Source organism: Perca flavescens, chromosome 15 (assembly GCF_004354835.1).
Source record: "Perca flavescens isolate YP-PL-M2 chromosome 15, PFLA_1.0, whole genome shotgun sequence".
NCBI classification, from domain to species: Eukaryota; Metazoa; Chordata; class Actinopteri; order Perciformes; family Percidae; genus Perca; species Perca flavescens.
Genome location: NC_041345.1, coordinates 20,624,126 through 20,641,288, shown reverse-complemented (window position 1 = coordinate 20,641,288; position 17,163 = coordinate 20,624,126). Strand labels below are relative to the sequence as shown.

General features: G+C 38.1%; 1 long non-coding RNA gene and 3 other non-coding genes across 4 annotated transcripts; all 4 read left to right on the top strand.

The window, feature by feature from the left end:
- The first annotated feature begins 2,057 nt into the window (after positions 1-2,057).
- Positions 2,058-4,077, top strand: LOC114570109 (uncharacterized). Its single transcript, XR_003694469.1, has 4 exons — positions 2,058-2,335; positions 3,079-3,116; positions 3,721-3,760; positions 3,965-4,077. It is a non-coding gene; the product is annotated as an uncharacterized LOC114570109 (long non-coding RNA).
- LOC114570447 (small nucleolar RNA SNORD88) lies at positions 2,917-3,008 on the top strand. Its single transcript, XR_003694522.1, has one exon. It is a non-coding gene; the product is annotated as a small nucleolar RNA SNORD88 (small nucleolar RNA).
- LOC114570444 (small nucleolar RNA SNORD88) lies at positions 3,562-3,653 on the top strand. Its single transcript, XR_003694520.1, has one exon. It is a non-coding gene; the product is annotated as a small nucleolar RNA SNORD88 (small nucleolar RNA).
- Positions 3,805-3,894, top strand: LOC114570448 (small nucleolar RNA SNORD88). The gene has a single exon (XR_003694523.1). It is a non-coding gene; the product is annotated as a small nucleolar RNA SNORD88 (small nucleolar RNA).
- Positions 4,078-17,163: the final 13,086 nt, after the last annotated feature.

Sequence of the window (17,163 nt, the reverse complement as noted above, 5' to 3'; positions counted from 1 at the left end):
GCCGCCCAATGCATGCCGGTTAGATTCTTGTCCGACTTGATCCCGACTTGCTCTGACGTCATGCACACGTGGACAACGATAATCTCACGAGACCAAGGCGGCCGCAGTTCTGAGACGCAGGTAGCGCAGTTGCTTTTCACCAACTGCAAGAGCCAGGCGGACGCAAGTGGACCCAGTGCATGCTGGGAAACTCCGGCCTCTCAGCTGATTGAACAGCTGATTGGTTCATAATCGACTCATAATGACGACGTTTTATATAAACTTTTTATTGATTTTTGAGTCGGAGGGATTTTAACTGCTATTTGTCTCATTTAAAGGCTTATTCTGTACAGAACACCTGTTGTGAGGCTGATAGTTACGTTTAGAAGTCAGAGAGACTAAATCTGTTCAGGTTATGGATCATCTACAGTCTGTTGGTAATTAAAATCAGCAACAGATCACATGTAGAGAATTTTGACAGCTACTCTGTCATAATAAAATCAACTGGAGACTGTGTACAAGCTGATATATGGGTCTGATAACATTTTATTAAATCGGAATCGAACCACAGTGTTTGTGTCACTTCCTGTTCAGCCTGAATGCTGCTGGAATCAGCTGGAAAACTGTCCGACTTGAGAGCGGACTTTTGTCCCCGCCGCCCGCTGCTGCCGCCTGCTCTCGTCCACTTTACAGGCGAGGCGCAGTTCATCTCGAACGAGCCTAATGTCTCACCTCTAACACCTGCACATTGTACTGAATTTGTAAAGACTGATTCAATGCAAGACCGTAGAAACGGTGAGTCAAAAATGGAACTATATAAATGAACTCACCATTGTCAGCCTTGATATTTTGATACAGCTCTGCTTTCAAATACTGTGGCAGATTATATACCCCATATTTAAAGCCAGCAGCATACTTTATTGATATTTGGCTGTGTTTAATGAGGCACTGATACATCTTGCATCAGCTTTGAAAGGGCAATACTCAGTCAAGTCGTCTGTTTCAGGTCTAGCATCACTAATCACGTTGTAGGCTATATTTATCTAATATCTACACTCTATGTGAGTTTTATTTTAAAAATAAATAAATAAAAAAAAAAGTATGTGTGTTTTATTTTTGTATACCGGAAGAGTCGTGGTCACAGTGAGTAACTACAACTTTTATTTTTTTGTAAATATATGTAGTTACGCATCGCACTAGAGGGCTGAAATACATGATTGCAAATTAACACGTTATTTGCCTTATAGACATCTCTAATGTATAAGACATAAGTGCAACACAACTGTCCTTGTAAGTTAGAAATGAGAAACACCCTGTACAGTTTAAAAATGATAATGATAATCTTTTTCTTTTACATTTCTAGTCAATTGGTGTTTCTTCCCTCTGGCCACAGTGCGTAACTACACGCCGATTGTAAATGTTTTATTTTGAAAGTATCTTCCGGACGTACTACTATTTTGTGTGCATTTGGTTTGACTTTATTGGTAGAGTTGCAGATCATCATTGTAACCAAAGGAGGGCAGAAATACTCGTGATTCTAAATAATAACAGTATAAAACACACAGGTTGTCCGGCTCAAAGACTGACTATTTGTACTGTAAAGATTGTACCGCTAGAGGGGAATTAGTTTTTAGGTACACACAACACAATTGTCCTTAAAACTTACTTTCTAATGCAGAAAGAAAAATGTTTGTTAATCCAGTTGCGTTTTCTTTACCTCAATTTAGTTGTGACAATTTCAACACCATATGTATTCAAAATCACGAGTAGTTTTGCCCTCCAGTGGTTAAAGTGAAGAACTAACACTCTACTAGTAAAGTCAAACGCAACAATATAGTAGTACTTCAAAACTTTTACTAATTTTACTTTGTTTGTTAAACCTGGTGCGTTTGTCTTTTCTACTGGTTACAATGAAGTAAAGCCAAACGCAATAACATTGTATTATTTCCGGTTGATACTTTCAAAATATAACATTTAAAATTGACATGTAGTTGCACAGTGTGGCCACCAGAGGGCAGCACTACTTATTTATCCATAGATACATGCACATTTCAAGCAACCAGTTTTGTAAACTTTGTGAATGCGCGGTGGACCTAACATCTTAGCATATTATTTGGAATTTACCAGTAAAGTGAATATTAATAGTAGTCACTTAATAAGGTAGTTCGAAGTTAAGAAGAGAGGATTTCGATTTGTTTCTTGGTGATTTGTTTCCGATCCACTCCAGTCCACTAGGCGGCGGTAGTTGTTTTATAAGATGGCTGCCAACCGCCCATATTTATAAGAAGAGGAAGCGGCAGCAGTTAGCAGTCACTTGATGCTGTCTTCTTCGACTAAAACATCACTTTTGAAACTGGTAAGATTATATTATGAATTTCACTGATCGCTTTTCGTGATAACATTTAGACTAGTAGAGTAACGTAGTAATACAACTAACGTTACTGCAACCCACGGCCTATCTGTTCTGTGAATGAATCACGTTAACATTCGTCGCTTATAATGGTTAAACTTCAATTCGGTATGATTAACGCTAGCACTATCGAACTACGGGAGCCGCCAATAAAAACTTGAGTTTTTAAGAAAAAACGAGAGGTGCATAAATTGTATGTACGATTTAACACCAAAATGACGCTACAACTCAAGTCCTGTAGCCACTTCTAGGACACGTGTTGTCTGGTGTTGAACATGGTTTGGTTCGGTTACTGCCGTGTTCCCTTAGCATACAGCAGCTGCATTAGCCGGTAACGCTGGGGCCCATTGGGTAACTCCACGTGGTAAGCATGGTAGCTAACATGGAACATTAGCATTGTAGCTAACAGTGTTGTGAGCTAAAATTAGTAATCGCAAGATAAATACTAGCACAGCATGAATGATTGCATTTTAAGGTAAATGTTTCTTGTATATGATGAGGTATCCACTTGTATGGATTTAGCTGTCCCTCTCCCCTGATGACTTGCACTGGGCTCTGAGTCTGTATGAAGAAAAACGTGCATCTTTGGCCCTGACAAGCCAGAGTTTCTGAGGAGAAAATAAGCTAATGTTAGTCTAGGTTATGGTCATGACAATACAATAACTCATGCTTTTGTCCTTTTTTTTCAGATCACTTGCAACAGTTGGAAACACTCACAGACACATAGGTATGTATTCTCATAATTATAAATGTTCTCAAGGCAGCCAACTGCTCTACCAACTGAACACAGTTTACAATATCTTTTGGCGAAAATGTTAGAACAGGAATCTCATAGTGGACAAAGGTGTAGTTATGAACTGACCACCAGAGAGCAATGAACACTCAATATTTCACAATTAACTCTCATGAGCTCCTAGAGTCCACTAGCACTTCTATCAAGGTCATTAGAAATAAAACTTTAAAATTGGCACCCTAAGTCGCCTTTGTTGAAAGTCAAATGTCTCTCAAGTAGTCTGCGTTGAGCACATCACTAAAATGGTAAGATGGCTTTGTATACTAAATGTGAATGAGATTTGTTTGTGAATCTAGCTATACTTGTACATGTCAGCTACTGCAACCCAGTGCTTTTGTTATTTCTGCCAATTGGTTAAACTTGAATGGATTTAGCTGTCCCTCTCCCCTGATGACTTGCACTGGGCTCTGAGTCTGTATGAAGATAAACGTGCATCTTTGGCCCTGACAAGCCAGAGTTTCTGAGGAGAAACTACACAAATGATTGTTAAAAGTGAGAATTATAACACAATTAAAATGGTATTTTCTTCTTTTTTCAGGTGCTAAAGTGAAGCCACTCACAGACTGGACTTAAATCAGGTTTGTCATAACTCAGCCTTTAACTAGCGGACAATGTGAATGCTGATCTCTTGTGATGTATAGCACTGGGCTCAGAAAACTAGTGATGACAGAAGTGCTGATCTGCCCTTGACAAGGCAGACTCTGATGAGATGATTGATATAAATTTTTTTTAACAGTGTAGGATTGAGATTATTCTGACTGCTGTTTCTTCATTTTTTTCAGGTACTGGTCCTCCCACAGACATCATCAGCTTTATAACAATGTTGTAACTTGATTTTTCTTTTTTGAAAGCAATGTTGACCAGTATTTTAAATAAAATAAAACTTCTAAAAGTATTTTTCTTTTTGTGCAACTACTATACCAGTGTATAGGGACAGTATATTTGAAATGATGTAATGACTTGTAACCCTTCTGTTACTCAAGTTATTCAACTGCAACATCTAAATTCTGGATTTACAGCACTGAGAACCTTACAGGATACATCTAATGTGAAAACTGTAATGTTGCAATTAAATTGTATTTTAAAAGGATACTTACTCCATATGTCAACTTTATACTATAGTATTTTCTACACTATTTAAGGGGAAACTGTCTTCGGTTAAGATTGAAAAGCAAAGTATTCCCCTTTGTGTGTGGATAATGCAAATCAATCATTTTCACTACGTGATTACATTGCTCTTGTGAAAGGACAGAAAAAAGGCTGTTGGTTCACTGTCTGTAACATGTAATTTAATATTTGCAGGAGGGTGTAATTTCTAGGTCCCTAAATATGAAATCCTCATCTAGTAAGTATATTATTGGTACATTATACAATGTACTGCAGCACTGGGCTAGGTTTATGCGCAATGTTGTATGATGTAGTTTATTGTATGAATAGATTTGAAATTCCCTATTATAATCCATTTCATCTCATGTAGCGTTGCATAAACAATACACCATATCCAAATTCATTTAGAGCATTGTCTTGCACAACGGTAAATATCCAAGATTCAAGAAATCACAACATAAATTACAACTTTGTTTCTGTATCTTTATTATAATTCTAACAATTTATGATCTCTTAAAACATTTGAAATTCATATGTTTATATGAATGTGTATATGCTTATTACATATACATATATATTCTGTAAGTTAACTTTCATCAGCTCATATTCTCATTTTTTTAAAAGATCTCTTAAAGGAAAAGAAATGCTTTCTATAGAGTCACACCGGTTCCCTCAGATCTTACTTTATCTCCTGACAGCAACCATGAGCCTCTATAAATTATAACTATCAAATGCAAAGAAAGGATTGAAAACAATTCTCACCAGCCACTTAACGAGAACATCATTGTATCAGTAAGATATGTTTTTTAGAATGTCTTATCCAAAGAATTAATTGGCCCTATTTACACTAGCAAACACTTTTGAGACCTGATAGAAACAAGTAGAAATGAGTTTGGACAGGAAGCCACATTCTGCTTGTTGACCCTTTCAGAAACATGCCCTTTTTGGCCGAAAATGACTTCAAAACCTTTAAAGGGAAATGTAAAAAAAAAAAAAAAAAAAAAACAGTTGCTAATGGAAATAGGGTCATTGCATAATATGCTGGTAATAAACAATGAGCTGTGAGCATACTGGCACATGTCAGCGATGGCAGAAGGTGCTTTGTACAAACAAGGAGATGCAAATGATGAGCGAAAACATACTGGAGCTCTTAATACTGTCAGGTCAATAACAGTAGAAGGGGGCATATGTAGAGAACGGGTCGAACTGTAAAGAAAGCAGAACAGTTAAATAAATACATTGTACCTTTTCATGTTAAACATTATTTGGAAGACAGAGATTCTTTAGAACTTTTTTTACAACCTAAACCATAATTAGATGACCATTGTTTTCATCGTCCTTATTGCTATTTCCCTTCCATTCAAATATAATCTCTCATTGACCACCAGCATAAAACAATTACAGACAAATCCACCTTAATGACCTTTGTTCAGTCACATGCCTGTATGTATGAGCACTTTGAGCGAAATGATCTATGAAAACTTTTAGCAAAAAACAGACAAGACAGCAGGGCCCGAGAGAAGATAAACTCCCCCAGACTACGCCTGATGTATAGCGTACGTTTGATATGTGCTCGAGGACTCAAAAGCGGCAGGAGAGGTGAAGCGTTGTTCAAGGTAGAGAGGTCATGAGAGAGCCCTTATTTTTGATCTCAGCAGCAGTGAGAAAAGCAGGACTTTGTTATAATGAGATGTAAATGTGCATTGGAAGCTGATAGGAAAGTAAAAAGACTGCAGTGCAATATGGCACATCAAGAATCATTAAGAATGAAATGTGTGTATGTAATCAATCAAAAGGGGCTGTCTGTTAGCCAGAAATGAGAAAAAAAAGGACAGCTTAAATAGTGATACATCATTTTCACTTATGTGTATCGTGGGCATCCCCAGAGTAACAGTTGCTACACTTTTAGTATCTGCATATTAAGTGGCAACTAACTTTTAAAAAGAGTGAGGAAATCATATTTTGAGGCCATAAAGGTCAACATGATTTTGATTAAAGCTTCACAGTCTGCTGAAAGAAAAACAGAAAGGAGAAAAGAAGTGTTTCTAAAAATGTGCTTCACATTAAGTTGCAATGCTTCTTGTCACACAGAAGCAATGTTAAGGGTACCGTGCAAGAAATAATATGCATCTTTCTATTCAAAAATACCTATATATACAAACATATATATTTATATATATCACCAACACCATCTTCATCGCACAGTCAGAAAATACACTGACTGCACAAGAGCACCATATCAGGAACTCTCTGAAGCTATAATAACAGTAAGGACGATGAAGTAATGATAAATAGTAACAATAAATCTCTTCATATCAATATCAGTATTCCAGTATTCCCATTTGAAGTTTAAAAATTGTAAGAACAATCATAGTATTAAAACTCGATATAAGCGTTGTCTCTCAAATCCCCTCGGCTGGGTGGCTGCTTGTTTCCTCTTGGATTTTGTCGAGAGAGAAAGGCCACTCCTGGAAGGAGCAGGGGCGATTGGGTGGGAAAGAGCAAGAAAATGGCAGTTTTTCCTCTTCCCCTCCCCTCTCCTTTCCAGTCTCCCTCGGACGGAAGGTCTGAATGGTTGAACAACAGTTGCCTCAACGCTGAGGAAGTCTTTCTCGGTAAATCAAATCCTCTGGGGTATTTCTCCTCACAATGTCACATATCCAGTCTAACAGTTGAAAGCAGTCTGTCTCCTTTTGTATATCTTGGATCCAAACATATAGTGTGTCTATATATAAGGTGTCCCATAAACTCTTAACACAATCACTTGCAAGTGTGTGTGTCTACATGTTGGTGTATGCATGCAGGCATGTATAGTAGTAACTGGGGTGCCTGTGTGTGTGTGTGTGTGTGTGTGTGTGTGTGTGTGTGTGTGTGTGTGTGTGTGTGTGTGTGTGTGTGTGTGTGTGTGTGTGTGTGTGTGTGTGTGTGTGTGTGTGTGTGTGTGTGTATATCGGTGTGATTCTTTGTTATTTTTTTATTTTTATTTTGTTGGTCTGGGCACTTGTTTTTGCTACAAATTTGTGATACAGTGACCAGTCTGTATATATGTCATTATAAGACTTAAGATGATAAAGAGCTATAGAGAAACACATAAGATCCTGATCACAGGACCTGCAGTGAGGACAGAGCCCTATCAGTGGTGAGGTAAAAACAGGACGTAACCAATCAAAGCTGAACACATAGACAGCCTCCTTGGTTTGAACCAAGTTGTCGGTCTGAGCCCTCGTCACCTCTAAAAGACGTGGAAGCTGTCCTGATACACTGCCCTGCGTCGTCCTACGTTCACCATGCAGACAGACAAAGCCTCACATTTGCACACATTTACCCCCATTCACCCTCAAATATTCATCCTCAATGATATTCAGACACAATTTAAAACTAACATCCAGTCACACGGGGAGGGGTTGTCATTGATTGCACTCTTGGCGGGTGCCACTCGTAAACCTGAACAGCCGGCTGAGGGGGGTAAGAAGACTACTCAGCAAGATGCCTGCACGATGAAGTACACCTTTATCTTTTTCTCTAGCTCGCCAACAACACAACCCGCTCTTCTTCTTTTTTTTTTAATCGAACTGGCTATAGATTTAATCCTCTCTCATAAGTATTTTCTTCGGTTTTATCACTCATAATATCTGTCTTCGTATGATTTTCGTATGATTTCTGGATGAAAGTTTTTGTGTTACTTGTTTGTTGATTGGTGTGACCGTGCATGCATGTGGGGAGTGTACTTGTGTAAATCAGCCTGCCACAACTGGGGAGCGCCAGCCGGTGTCTTTATGGATCGTCAGCCCTTCTTCCATCCCATCTTTCCATCTCCCTTTGGGACTTGACTCCCTCTTTCTGTCCTCTCTGTGTGAAATCTGTTCCCCCCTCATTTGTTGTGTGAATCCTCCATGGATAGCAGCAGTTGTGTTTTCCTCCCTCATTGACTCCAACCCCTCCTTCTTTCTCACTCTCTCTCTCTTTATGATTATATGTTTGCAACCTCAGCTCCGACTCCCGTCGTCCCTCCTCCTCTCAGTCTGTCCATCCCGAGGTGAGAGAACAGAGATGGGGAATGGACTGCTGGACATCCTGAGGACAGAAGAACAGACATAGGACACAAGTGATGTTTGGTGTTTTTTGTGAAATGATTATGAATGGTGTTTGTTGTTTTCCCGTGACTCATCCATGTAAAGGACATCCTGGCCTTTACTCAATATTTTCTTTGTGGTGGAGTTCATCACAACAGGAGTTGATGATGTGCACTAAACTTTAACCTCTGAATAGAACATCTTTGGTCAATTTGTCCTCTGTGGTGGACAATTAATCTCTTTTTGTATGAAAAGCAAGGTACTTCAGGAGAAAGGTATAATTGTTTTAGACTTTTTAACCTTTAGCCTTTGACTGAATTGCAGTCCACAGTGCACATGCAGTTGTCTGGAGAAGTTTGTTGATTTTGTTGATTGGTTATTTGACCTCAGCCACGCCAGCGGCTGTTGTAGATTTGTACAACTGGCCATAGGGATGGGAAGTCTATTTGTGGCTTCAGAGTGTATTTTAGTCTATTCTATTATGTATTTTATCAATAAAAAATATATATATTAAATACAATTTTGTTTTTGAATTCTGTATTGAGCTATTTTCAATTATTTTATTTGTTGTGTTAATTTATTTTGGGCTCCAGTGGGGGACTCCATTGTTCTGCTGGGGGACTTCAACGCACACGTGGGCAATGATGGAGACACCTGGAGAGGCGTGATTGGGATCTAAACCAGGGTGGTTGTTTGTTGTTGGACTTCTGTGCTAGTCATGGATTGTCTATAACAAACACCATGTTCGAACATAGGGATGCTCATAAGTGTACCTGGTACCAGAGCACCCTAGGCCGAAGGTCAATGATCGATTTTATAATCGTTTCATCTGATCTGAGGCCGTATGTTTTGGACACTCTGGTGAAGAGAGGGGCAGAGCTGTCAACTGATCACCATCTGGTGGTGAGTTGGGTCAGAGGGTGGGGGAAGACTCTGGACAGACCTGGTAAGCCCAAACGTGTAGTGCGGGTAAATTGGGAACGTCTGGAGGAGGCCCCTGTCCAACAGACTTTCAACTCACACCTCCGGCGGAGCTTTTCGTGCATCCCTGTGGAGGCTGGGGGCATTGAACCCGAGTGGACAATGTTCAAAGTTTCCATTGCTGAAGCTGCGGCGAGGAGCTGTGGTCTTAGGGTCTTAGGTGCCTCAAGGGGCGGTAACCCACGAACACCGTGGTGGACACCGGTGGTCAAGGAAGCCGTCCGACTGAAGAAGGAGTCTTTCCGGGATATGTTATCCTAGAGGACTCCGGAGGCGGTTGCAGGGTACCGAAGGGCCCGAAGGGCTGCAGCCTCTGCCGTGGAAGAGGCAAAGCAGCGGGTGTGGGAGAAGTTTGGAGAAGACATGGAGAAGGACTTTCGGTCAGCACCAAAGTGCTTCTGGAAAACTGTTCGCCACCTCAGGAGGGGGAAGCGGGGAACCATCCAAGCTGTGTACAGTAAGGATGGGACACTGTTGACCTCAACTGAGGAGGTAATAGGGCGGTGGAAGGAGCACTTTGAGGAACTCCTGAATCCGACTAATACGCCCTCTATCTTAGAGGCAGAGCTGGAGAATAATGGGGGATTGTCGTCGATTTCCCAGGCGGAAGTCACTGATGTAGTCAAACAACTACACAGTGGCAAAGCCCCGGGATTGATGAGATCCGTCCAGAAATGCTCAAGGCTCTGGGTGTGGAGGGCTGTCCTGGTTGACACGCCTTTTCAACATTGCGTGGAAGTCTGGGGACGGTGCCAAAGGAGTGGCAGACTGGGGTGGTGGTTCCCCTTTTTTAAAAGGGGGACCAGAGGGTGTGTGCCAATTATAGGGGTATCACACTTCTCAGCCTCCCTGGTAAAGTCTACTCCAAGGTGCTGGAAAGGAGGGTTCGGCCGATAGTCGAACCTCGGGTTGAGGAGGAACAATGCGGATTCCGTCCTGGTCGTGGAACAACGGACCAGCTCTTCACTCTTCAAGGATCCTGGAGGGAGCCTGGGAGTATGCCCAACCGGTCTACATGTGTTTTGTAGATTTGGAGAAGGCGTATGACCGGGTCCCCCGGGAGATACTGTGGGAGGTGCTGCGGGAGTATGGGGTGAGGGGGTCTCTACTCAGAGCCATCCAATCTCTGTATGACCAAAGTGAGAGCTGTGTCCGGGTTCTCGGTAGTAAGTCGGACTCGTTTCAGGTGAGGGTTGGCCTCCGCCAGGGCTGCGCTTTGTCACCAATCCTGTTTGTAATATTTATGGACAGGATATCGAGGCGTAGTCGGGGTGGGGAGGGGTTGCAGTTTGGTGGGCTGGGGATCTCATCGCTGCTCTTTGCAGATGATGTGGTCCTGATGGCATCATCGGCCTGCGACCTTCAGCACTCACTGGATCGGTTCGCAACCGAGTGTGAAGCGGTTGGGATGAGGATCAGCACCTCTAAATCTGAGGCCATGGTTCTCAGCAGGAAACCGATGGAATGCCTTCTCCAGGTAGGGAATGAGTCCTTACCCCAAGTGAAGGAGTTCAAGTACCTTGGGGTTGTGTTCGCGAGTGAGGGGACAATGGAGCGGGAGATTGGTCGGAGAATCGGCGCAGCGGGTGCGGTATTGCATTCAATCTATCGCACCGTTGTGACGAAAAGAGAGCTGAGCCAGAAGGCAAAGCTCTCGATCTACCGGTCAGTTTTCGTTCCTACCCTCACCTATGGTCATGAAGGCTGGGTCATGACCGAAAGAACGAGATCCAGGGTACAAGCGGCCGAAATGGGTTTCCACAGGAGGGTGGCTGGCGTCTCCCTTAGAGATAGGGTGAGAAGCTCAGTCATCCGTGAGGAGTAGAGCCGCTGCTCCTTTGCGTCGAAAGGAGCCAGTTGAGGTGGTTCGGGCATCTGGTAAGGATGCCCCCTGGGCGCCTCCCTACGGAGGTGTTCCAGGCACGTCCAGCTGGGAGGAGGCCTCGGGGAAGACCCAGGACTAGGTGGAGGGATTATATCTCCAACCTGGCCTGGGAACGCCTCGGGATCCCCCAGTCGGAGCTGGTTAATGTTGCTCGGGAAAGGGAAGTTTGGGGTCCCCTGCTGGAGCTGCTCCCCCCGCGACCCGACACCGGATAAGCGGACGAAGATGGATGGATGGATGGATGGTGTTAATTTTATATTCATGTATATTTTCCAATGCAATGCCTGGATAACCTACTATGTAATATAAGGATTTTCAAATTTCTTATCAATAAAGTATATCAATTTATCAATCTATATATGCATGTCTGTCACAAAAAGTAATGGAAAAAGTCATAGAATAGCATGTGATTAAAAAAATCCTAAAAATTCATAGTCATGAAAAAGTCATAGTATTGTATGCCATGAAAATGCCTTAACGTCATAAATAAATCATAGTATAATAGTATGTCATAAAAAGTCATATAGTATGACGAACAATGTGTTAAAAAAGTAATTGTATGTCGAAAAAAAGTCCTAGTATAGTATGTCAAAAAAGTCATAGTGTAGTATGACAAAAAATTTGATGAAAAAAGTCATAGTATAGTATGTTGCAAAAAAGTGATTGAAATGTCATAGTATAGTATGTCAAAAAAGTCAAAGTATACATGTAGTATGGATAGGACCCATTAAAGGCAGAAATGCCCAAAAAAATTATCTTTAAAAAAAAGGTCATAGTACAGCATGTCATAAAAAAGGCACAGTGTAGTATGTCGAAAAAATTCCGCATAGTAGTATATGTCATGAAAAAGTCATAGTATAGTAAGTTGAAAAAGTCATAGAATAGTATGTCAAAAAAAACTAAAAACAAAGTCATAGTATAGTATGTCGAAAAAAGAGACAAAAACGTCATAGTATAGTGTCAAAAACTTTGATAAAAAAGTCATAGTACAGTATGTCGAAAAAACTAATAACAAAGTCATAGTATAGTATGTCAAAAAAAGTGACAAAAACGTCATAGTATAGTGTCAAAAACTTTGATAAAAAAGTCATAGTACAGTATGTCGAAAAAAGTCATAGAATAGTAGGTCAAAAAAGTGACAAAAACATCATATTATAGTATGTCAAAAAAATTGATAAAAAAAGTCATAGTATAGTATGTCGAAAAAAGTTATAGTACTAAAAATGTCAGCATAGTATTACAGTATATGTCATTTATAAGTCATGAAAAAAGTCATAGTATAGTATGTCGAAAAAGGTCATCAAATAGTATGTCAAAAAAACTAATAAGTCATAGTATAGTATGTCGAAAAAAGTCATAGAATATGTCAAAAAAAGTGATAGTATAGTATGTCGAAAAAAGTGACAAAAAGTAAGTACAGTAAGTCAAAAAAAATTATAGAAAAGTATGTTGAAAAAAATCATAGTGTAATACTTTTTTTTAAGATTATTTTTTGGGGCATTTCTGCCTTTAATGTGTCCTATCCATTAAAAGCAGAAATGCCCCAAAAATAATCTTTAAAAAAAAGTCATACTACAGCATTGTCATAAAAAAGTCATGAAAAAAGATATAGTGTAGTATGTCAAAAAAAGTGATAAAAAAAGTCATAGTATAGTATGTCAAAAAATGTGACAAAAACATCATAGTATAGTATGTCGAAAAAATGATAATAAAGTCATAGGATAGTATGTCAAAAAAAGTCATAGAATAGTATGTCAAAAAAAGTGATAAAAAAAGTCATAGTATAGTATGTCAAAAAATGTGACAAAAACATCATAGTATAGTATGTCGAAAAAATGATAATAAAGTCATAGGATAGTATGTCAAAAAAAGTCATAGAATAGTATGTCGAAAAAAGTGATAAAAAAGTAATGGTATAGTATGTCGAAAAAAGTGATCAAAAAGTCATAGTATAGTACTTTTTTTTTTATATATACAATTTTTTGGGGCATTTCTGCCTTTAATGAGTCCTATCCATTAAAGGCAGAAATGCCCCAAAAAATTATCTTAAAAAAAAATTATAGAAAAAAGTCATAGTATAGTATGTCAAAACATTTGAAAAAAAAGTAGTGACGTTCGAAGCTTCAGACATCATCAGTCACATGCTTATTTCAATTTGATACAAGCACCAACACTGCTTCCAACCAGTGTGCTTTGCGGGAGTGATACAAGCGTCGGTGCTCGGTGTCAAACGTCCCATCACTAAAAAAAAGTCAGCATAGTATTATATATCATGAAAAAGTCATGACATATAAAAAGTCATAGTATAGTATGTCGAAAAAAGTGACAAAAACGTCATAGTATAGTATGTCAAAAAATTTGATAAAAAAGTCATAGTATAGTATGTTGAAAAAAATCATAGTATAGTATGTCGAAAAAAGTGACTAAAACGTCATAGTGTAGTATGTCGCAAAAAGTCATAGTACTACAAAACTCAGCATATGTCATGAAAAACGTCATAGTATAGTATGTCAAAAAATGTGATAAAAAGTTATAGTATAGTATGTCAAAAAAAAGTCATAGTATAGCATGTCGAAAAAAGTAATAACAGACAAGAACAAAACTCTTCATCTTTTTGTATGCTTCATTCCTATAATGTAGGTCTTAAAACCATTGTTATCAGCATCATCCAGGATTTGAACACTCAACCCTCCATCTTCCCATCACTCTCTTAGCACCCTAAGCTATCTGACAAGACATTCATGTTTATGTTTTCATCATTTGCCTCTTTCACTTAATATGTTGGACTTCAAAAATTGCTGAGACATGTGGGACTTGAACCCTCAACCTTCTGTCTTCCAATCATTCACTTATCCCTCTAAGCTATCTGACTTGACAGAAGACATTATGATTTTGTCATATTCATCTCTTTTACTTAGTATATTGGACCCTTAAAACCTTCTGTATATTGAAAAAAGTGACTAAAACGGCATAGTATAGTATGTCAAAAAAAGTCATAGAATAGTATGTCAAAAACAATGTGATAAGAAGTCAAAGTATAGTATGTCGAAAAAAGTCAAAGTCGAAAAAACTAATAAAAAAAGTCAAAGTATAGTATGTCGAAAAAAGTCAAAGAATAGTATGTCGAAAAAACTAATAAAAAAATTCATAGAATAGTATGTCGAAAAAAGTCATAGTAAAGTATGTCGGAAAAAGTCATAGTATGGTATGTTGAAAAAAGTCATAGTATAGTATGTTGAAAAAAGTCAAAGAATAGTATGTCGAAAAAACTAATAAAGAAATTCATAGAATAGTATGTCGAAAAAAGTCATAGTAAAGTATGTCGGAAAAAGTCATAGTATGGTATGTTGAAAAAAGTCATAGTATATTATGTCGAAAAAAGTCAAAGAATAGTATGTCGAAAAAACTAATAAAAAAAGTAACTGTATAGTATGTATGTAGTAGTATTTCCATTCAAGGCGGAAATGCCACAAAACAAAATCATAGTACAGCATGTCATAAAAAAAGTAATGAAAAAAGTCATAGTATTATATGTACTGAAAAAGTCATAGTATAATATGTCATAAAAAATTAATGAGAAAAAGTCACAGTACTGTGGCCAGATAAGCTCAGTTGGTAGAGCAGGCCCAGATATATATAGGTTTATACCTCAACGCAGAAGGTTCAGGGTTTGAGTCTGACCTGTGATGGCTTTCTGCATTCTTTCCCTTATGAAAAAAGTCATAGTATTACAGTATGTCATCAAAAGTTATAAAAAATTCATAGTTTAGTATGTCATCAAAAGTTATAAAAAATTCATAGTATAGTATGTCAAAAAATTTCATGAAAAAGTCATAGTAGTATAGTACGTAATAAAAGTCATGAAAAGTCATAGTATAGCATACCATAAAAAGTCATGAAAAAGAATTAAGGAAAATATAGTATGTCATGAAAATGTCATGAAACAAGTCATGAAACAAGCATGTCATTAAAAAATCAAAAAGGTATAGTGTAGTATGTCAATAAAATGTTATTGTTTGTCATAAGAAATTCATAAAAGTCATAGTTTAGTATGCCATGAAAAGAATGAAAGAAGACAGAATAGCATGTCATTTAGAAAATCATAAAAGGTATAGTGTAGTATATGTCAATAAAATGTTGAAAAGGTCATAGTATAGTATGTTATTAAAAGTCATAAAAAGTTATAGTATGTCATAAAAAAATCATAAAAGTCATAGAATAGTTTGTCATGAAAAAGTAATGAAAAAAGTTATTAAAAGTCATGAAAAAGTCATTTTGTATAGTATGCCATAAAAAAGCAAAATAGCATCCAAACACGGATTGACTGTAGCTTTAGCCATACTGACGTTTTATGTTCTTTTGGAAGTAACTTTTTTATGACTGCTTACATTTGGTAACCTTTTTCTCTCCTGTTTAGCTGAGTTAGGGAGGTTAGTAGTTGTATTTTGGTTTACTTTATTTCTTCAGGTTAGATTGGTTGCTTCTTACATTATATTTGTTTTGTTGGTCTTGGCTCACCCTGAAGTCTGACCAGGCTCCCAGTATGTTTATCTGAATCTGTAAATAAACTAAGTTCTTTCATATTCAATGATCCTTCTCTGTGGCTGCTTGGGACTTGGGAAAGATGGGGCTGGTTCTTGTTGTGTCTTGGCCACCCCTAGACAGGGCATAACAATGTCACATAAAATTCACAGTAAAGTATGCCATAAAAATGTCACAGTAAAGTATGCCATAAAAATGTCACAATATAGTATGTCATAAAAATGTCATAGTACAGTATGTCATAAAAAATCATAGTATAGTATACCATAAGAAGTGGTTAAAAAAGTCATTTAAAGTCATGATAAACAGTATAGTTTATCATAAAAATCATAAAAACGTAATTTGATAGTATGTCATAAAAATGTCATAAAAATCATAGTATAGTATGTCACAAAAAAGTCATAGTATATGTAATTTGAAAAAGTCATAGTAAAGTGTTTCATAAAAAAAAATCTGAACAAAATCATAGTATAGTATGTCATTAAAAAGTTATTTAAAAAAAAATCATAGTATAGTGTCATGTCATAAAAATATCATAAAAAGTCATAAGCTGTATCTCATGTCTTTTATTTGATAGCTCGTCGCTCCTCAGTCCTCGGCTGAACCAGAAGTTGTTCTGTCCCTCCTTTGTGAAGTCTGTCTCAAAGCCCTTATTTCTACCCCGAGGAACGAGCATCAAGGAGGAATCACAGAGGAGCTATAAGAGAGGATACACGAGAGCAGCCTTTCCGGAAGCCGTGCAGCTGAAGGAGCTGCTAACTCCCCCCATACAGCTGATGAATTCATGTGACGCATCCCACTAAACACATTTGCTCGTTCCCTCTCTCCTCCCATTATTTGCTTGCGTCTCTCCCGTGCTTCCTCGGTGGGATGGACTAAGACAGAAAGAAGGCAAGTGGAGGACCTATGGTATATAGTATGTCATACAAAAAGTTGAAGTACAGTAATGTATGCCATAAAATGCCTATAGTATGTCATCTTTGAACGTTAGCCTGAATCACAATTAATTGCGTGAATTGTCATCAAATTATTTAAATTGGCAGGCTAATAATGAGCAAAAGGCTAGTGCGAGGTTAACAGTAGATTTCTACAATAATATCTAAATCATGCGATCACAATGTTATAATAAACAAAACAAAAAACGTTCCAACACCACTGATGGATAGCCGACTTTAATAACTTACTTGCAGTAAAGTGATGCCATTCTTTTTGTGTAACGGAATCTCATTTTATGCAAAAAAAAGAGTCAAACAAAAGCTACTTCAAATTCAATAGTAATACATTTTGTAATGCTACTGGTTGTTAGCGTATTATATTTTTATTTTTGAGAAGGGTTTTGATTACATCAGGGCATTTTAGATTAACTGTTTGTGTTGAGTTGCATGTTGGTAAA